We start from the raw sequence: 6,945 nt of genomic DNA on the forward strand, positions 1-6,945 counted from the left end.
TCGAAATACAGTTCTCAGATGTTCCAATTCCTGGGGTAGACTCTCTGCGTCAGAGATAGTACGCGCCCTATGTACTAGAGTTTTAAGCACCCCATTCTTCTGTGAAGGGTGGTGGCAGCTGTCTGCGTGCAAATACAGATCAGTGTGCGTTGTCTACCGAGACACCCCATGGCCTAGGGTGCCGTCAGGCCTTCTCTTGACCAAGACGTCAAGGAAAGGTAGTTTACCGTCCGTTTCAGTCTCCATAGACAGCTGCCACCACCCTTCACAGAGGAATGGGGTGCTTAAAACTCTAGTACATAGGGCGCGTACTATCTCTGACGCAGAGAGTCTACCCCAGGAATTGGAACATCTGAGAACTGTATTTCGAAAAAATGGGTACTCAGAGTGGCACATTCAACGTGCTCTCCGCCCACCCACTACAGCACAACCTGTGGAGATGGATGAAATCACGAGGGAGGAGGTAGGCACTGCATTTATTCCATACACAGGCGCACTCTCGGGGAAAATCGCCCGCATTTTGAAGAAACACCGGGTCGGAACTGTGTTTTGTTCTCCGAATAAAACTCGTGCACTGGTGGGGACCGCCAAAGATGACCTCGGTTTGTGGAAGGCCGGCGTGTACCAGATTCCGTGTCAATGTGGCAAGTCGTATATTGGTCAGACGATGCGTACCGTCGAGGATCGATGCCGTGAACACCAGAGGCACACTCGACTGATGTATCCGAGCAAGTCGGCGGTCGCTGAACATTGTTTGTCGGAAAATCACGCTATGGAGTATGAACGCACGAGGATTCTGATACAGACATCGAGATACTGGGACAGCGTTGTTAGAGAGGCCATCGAAATTCGCACCAATGACGACCTCATAAACCGTGACTGCGGCTATAATCTTTGCAAGGCTTGGGAACCAGCGATTGGGTTAATCAAGAGTAAATCGAGAAAATGTATAGTTGTGACGACCACGGCGGACAGAGCCATCACACCGACGTCATCTCAGACGCCGTCGCAATCTGTTCCACCGCGTGACCGTGGCGTGGGGCGCGGACGGCGGAGTGAGCGCGCCGCGGGCGGAGGGTATTTAAATCGTCCGCCGCCGCGACTGAACCCAGTTCCCCCTCAGCAGCCATAGTGTACGGATCTCCGTGCCGGCACGTTCACAGGAGCTCAGTCCGTCAGTTCACCTGATGATGGTGACATGTATGATCGCCGAAATATTGTGCCCGTTGGACACTGTAGACCGGCAGTACACCCGTGGATATTTTGATTATCAAATACGCCGGGAGAAACTCAAGAATCACATGATACCGAGAAGGATTTGCATGATGATGATGAAGATGATGATTGGTTTGGGAGGCGCTCAACTGCGCGGTTATCAGCGCCCGTACAAATCCCCAACATTTGCTCAGCCCGATCTCGCCACTTTCATGAATGAGGAAGAAATGATGAGGACAACACAAAGACGCAGTCATCTCAAGGATTTGGAGCCATGATGACCACAGCACCGTGACCAGCTGCGCCAAGTTCCTCAGCTGATGCTCCACAGCGTGAACAGCCCGATCAAGGTGGTCTCACAGATCCTCCACTGGATTTAAGTCAGGGAGTTTCGCGGCCATGGTAAATTTATCCTGGTGCTCTTAAAACCACGCACGTACGCTGCCAACTGTGTGACACGCTGCACTGCCCTGCTGCTAGATGCTATGGTGCTGACGAAAAACAAACTGCGTCTAGGAGTGGATATGGTTCCAAGGAGAGAGGCATACTTGTATTGAAGCACTATACCTTCCAGAAAGCCGAGATCGCCCACAGAAAGCCCTCAGTGCTGGACCCTTCCAACGACAGTTGCAGGGTGTCTGCTTTCAGACGGTTTACGCCGAACACGCCAACTGCCACCTTTGCTATGAAGTATAAAGCGTTATTCATCTTGTAAGGCCACCTGTTGCCACTCTTTGCACGTCCAATTGCGGCACTGGTGTGCAAAATTCCAGCCTTCGGCGCCGATGAACTGCAGTCAGCATGGGTGCATCAACGAGCCACCTGCTGCGCACGCCCATATATACACATCTGAAAATCAAGTTCGCTGCCTGCAACTGCCTCGGACTACTTTATGGGTTGTTTCTGTTCACGATCATTTTTAAAATTCTCAATAATGATGGGAAGGTGACATAAAAGATTCTGCTGAACACGAGGGCCTTAGAGGGACACTCTCCTGTTTTATTCAGGTACACTAAGTGATCAAAATTTTTCGGACACCTGGCTGAAAATGACTTACAAGTTCGGGGCGTCCTCCATCGGTAATGCTGGAATTCAGTATGATATTGGTCCACCCTTAGCCTGGATGACAGCTTCCACTCTCGCAGGCATACATTCAATCAAGTGCTGAAAGGTTTCTTGGGGAATGGCAGCCCATTCTTGACGGAGTGCTGCAGCCACAAGAGGTATCGATATCGGTCGGTGTGGCCTGGCACAGAAGTCGGCGTTCCAAAACATCTTAAAGGTGTTCTATAGGATTCGGATCACGACTCTGTGCAAGCCAGTCCATTACAGGGATGCTATTGTCGTGTAACCACTCCGCCACAGGCCGTGCATTATGAACTGGTGCTCGATCGTGTTGAAAGATGTAATCGCCATCCCCGAATTGCTCTTCAACAGTGGGAAGCCATAAGGTGCTTATAACATCAAGGTAGGCCTGTGCTGTGATAGTGCCACGCAAAACAAGAAAAGGTGCAAGCCCCATCCATGAAAAACACGACCACACCATAACACCACCATCTCCGAATTTTACTGATGGGACTACACACGCTGGCAGATGCGTTCACCGGGCATTTGCCAAACCCACACCCTGCCATTGGATCGCCACACAACGTCTTTCCACTGTTCAGTCGTCCAATGTTTACGCTCCTTACACCAAGCGAGGCGTCATTTGGCATTTACCGGCGTGATGTGTGGCTTATGAGCGGCCGCAAGACCATGAAATCCAAATTTTCTCACCTCCCGCCTAACTGCCATAGTACTTGCAGTAGATTCTGATGCAGTTTGGTATTTCTGTGTGATGGTCTGCATAGATGTCTGCCTATTACACATTACTACGCTCTTCAACTGTCGGTGGTCTCTGTCAGTCAACGGGCGAGGTCTTTGTGCTGTACGTGTACCTTCACGTTTCCACTTCACTCTCACATCGCAAAAAGTGGACTTAAAGATGTTTAGGAGTGTGGAAATCTCGCGTACAGACGTTAGACACGTGTGACACCCAATCACCTGATCACGTTCGAAGTCCGTGAGTTCCGCGGAGCGCCCCATTCTGCTCTCTCACGATGTCTACTAAGGTCGCTGATAGGGAGCACCTGGCAGTATGTTTTTGGGGGTGTCCGGATACTTTTGATCACACATTGTAGCATCATTCATCGGACGGTCGTTCAGGAGACACTGTTGGTAACCGCTTGGATCATCCGGGCGGTCAGCTGCTTAACGGTTGCACGTCTATTCCTCAGTACACATTTCAGCAGCCATCATTCACCCGTTTCATGTATGGCCTGTGGTGCACCACAGTTACCTCGGCACCGGTTTTGGACAGCACCATCTGCCGTAGAAGGTATAGAGGATGTCCAAAATGAAATTTGCAATTTCAAAACGACGTAGGAAGAGACCAGAATGGCTGGTTCAAATGGCTCTGAGCACTATGGGACTTAACATCTGTGGTCATCAGTCCCCTAGAACTTAGAACTACTTAAACCTAACTAACCTAAGGACATCACACACATCCACGCCCGAGGCAAGATTCGAACCTGCGACCGCAGCAGTCGCGCGGTTCCGGACTGAGCGCGAAGAATCGCTCGGCCACCGTGGCCGGCAGAGACCAGAATGACGTCAAATTTTAACAGCATATTGTTGCCCAGACAGAAATGTCGTGGAACAAAAATAATTACTGTAAATTTTATCAATAGATGGCAGTGTAATCGCCTTAACAAAAATGGAGCAATCGCAGTACGACGTCTACGGTATGAGTTGCTCGTTGTACAAACCGTATTGTTCACTGTGCATGACTGCACGAGATCGGGAGTCAAGAGTTGTGGAACCGTTAGTTAGGTAAGCCCATCCACTACGGCAACGTCGTACCACATTGTATGTGAAAAATCGGTTTTTAATTGTTCCGAGGCCAAAAACCGCATAAAAACAAAATGACATCGGTCTCTAATTTTCCTGAGACCACAAACCACAGATGAAACAAAATGACGTCGGTGTGTAACTTCTGCCGTGAGACTGGTGCAAGAGAGCTTTAGTACGGTGTCCACCGTTTTCTGCCAGAAGTTAAAATCGAGAGACGGCACTTTCTACAGCAGATCGGAGTGTCTCGGGGGTCACGTGCAGAACGCGTTGCACACACAGAGTGCCTACGGTTCAGCTACTGGATCACTGAACACATCATCTGTCAGATAACCTCACAGCCAGAAGTCACAAGGGTTGAGATCAGGTGATATGGACGGCCAAGCTATACGGAAATTACGGCCGACAATTCTGCCAATTCGAGAAATTCCTCTGCAGCAGCCGCCTCACTCCCTTGCAGTGCGCGGAGGAGCGCCATCTTGCATGTAAATGATTCTAGCCACTCATCCACGTTGCTGAAGGATTGGACGGACGATAGCGCGTAGAAGACTCTCTCACCAGCGTTTACAGGCAACACGACCCCGACGGATTCATCTGATCGAAAAAACAACGTGGCCTTACGATGATTGATGCCGTCAGCTCGCACCACACAGTCACCTTTGCAGAATGAAATGGTACCGGTTGATGCGCGTGCGGATTTTCCGTTGCTCATCTTCTGCAGTTCTGCGTATTTACGTGTCGTTGAGACACAAACGGGCTTCGTGTGTCTACATAATATCGCCATTCACTGTCAACGTCCATGTGAGCAAGAAATTTCTGACAGGTCAGCAGGAAGCAACTCCTAAACGTGGGGGATCTTGTATGGATAGGGATGCAGGATGTTGCGTACGATTTCATGCACCGTGGGTGACCTTATACGGATAGGGATGCAGGATGTTGCATAGGATTTCATGCACCGTGGGTGACCTTATACGGATAGGGATGCAGGATGTTGCGTCGGGTTTCATGCACCGTGGGTGACCTTATACGGATAGGGATGCAGGATGTTGCATAGGGTTTCATGCACCGTGGGTGACCTTATACGGATAGGGATGCAGGATGTTGCGTAGGGTTTCATGCACCGTGGGTGACCTTATACGGATAGGGATGCAGGATGTTGCGTAGGATTTCATGCACCGTGGGTGACCTTATATGGATAGGGATGCAGGATGTTGCATACGGTTTCATGCGCCGTGGGTGACCTTATACGGATAGGGACGCAGGATGTTGCGTAGGATTTCATGCACCGTGGGTGACCTTATACGGATAGGGATGCAGGATGTTGTGTACGATTTCATGCACCGTGGGTGACCTTATACGGATAGGGATGCAGGATGTTGTGTACGATTTCATGCACCGTGGGTGACCTTATACGGATAGGGATGCAGGATGTTGCGTAGGATTTCACGCACTGTATTCGCAGGCATTTCCAGCGTTCGGGCATTTGCCAGTGCACGACATGTTTGCACAGCATCTATGGAGATCCTCCCTGCAATGCTGTGGCCACATATTCGACAGTCGTCGGATCAACTGCTTTCCTTCCTCTGCCACATTGCAGTTCAAAAGAACCTCTCTAACCGAATTTTGGATTCATTTTCTGCAGACCCTTACCAGACATAGAACCAGTGCCTATTTTCATACCTTGAGTGTTGGAATTTTCTGCAGGGCTGGTGGCGCACAGTCACCGCTCTTGTGGAACAGTTCTACCAGCAGCGTACGATTCTTCGTGGAGACAGCCAAGTTGCGCGTCTCGGACGTGAACTGAGGAACAGCCGTGTGCCACGCGTGTCTTATGGTGTGCTTACAGGACCATCTGCTGGTGATTTTTTTATTGTTGGTGTTTTGTTGCATGACGTCCCCCCAGAGGCAATAATATGCTGTTCAAATTTGACGTCATTATGACCAGTGGTTCTCTTCCAACAGCGTGTTGAATCTGGAACCTTCACCAAGACAGCACGCGAACAGTTTGCGAATTCAAAAATTAAAAACCAAACTCTTCCCGAACAGGCTTTGGAAGGCCCAACCGTACCGACCGGCCGCCGTGTCATCTTCAGCCCATAGGCGTCACTGGATACGGATATGGAGGGGCATGTGGTCAGCACACCGCTCTCCCGGCCGTAAGTCAGTTTGCGAGATCGGAGTCGCTACTTGTCAATCAAGTAGCTCCTAAGTTTGCCTCACAAGGGCTGAGTGCACCCCGCTTGCCAACAGCGCCCGGCAGACCGGATGGTCACCCATCCAAGTGCTAGCCCAGCCCGACAGCGCTTAACTTCGGTGATCTGATGGGAACCGGTGTTACCACTGCGACATGGCCGTTGGCAGTTTACGAAATAGTCGTTTCAGAAATGCTTCCACAACGCTTCCACTCTTGCCCCGAAAGCCACCGCTATCGCTCTGTTCCCTCGTGACGACAACGACTGCACTGTTTTGCACGTCCCCCGCTACTTGTGCCACATGCCGTCTGTGACTGATTATCGGACGTTGGCGTCGAAAGTAGGCTGTGGTTACATTTATGTGACTGGGTCGTGTATAAGGGATATGAGCACCATCATATGTTGAGTAACCACTGTGAAGGGAATGGAGATAATGCCTATTCGTTTGGGACAGAGTTATCAGCAGCTGGTAGGGTTTTAAAGGCGGTCTCATAGTAGTCTCCATTGAGATATGTGGGACACTCGGATGTGACAGTGGTCGAATGATGGAGAGCATGGGAACAAGGGTCGAGTCGACCACGCATGCTACCAATGTGTGTGGATACAAAACTTTGAGGAAACGGGTGTTATGGTGTGAAAGAGCGATGGA

The 6,945-nt window shown here is 50.3% G+C and overlaps 1 pseudogene; it reads right to left on the reverse strand.

The window, feature by feature from the left end:
• Positions 1-6,345: 6,345 nt before the first annotated feature.
• LOC124551389 lies at positions 6,346-6,463 on the reverse strand (annotated as a pseudogene).
• Between the last annotated feature and the right edge of the window lie 482 nt (positions 6,464-6,945).

Source organism: Schistocerca americana, chromosome 9, assembly GCF_021461395.2.
Source record: "Schistocerca americana isolate TAMUIC-IGC-003095 chromosome 9, iqSchAmer2.1, whole genome shotgun sequence".
Taxonomy (NCBI): domain Eukaryota; kingdom Metazoa; phylum Arthropoda; class Insecta; order Orthoptera; family Acrididae; genus Schistocerca; species Schistocerca americana.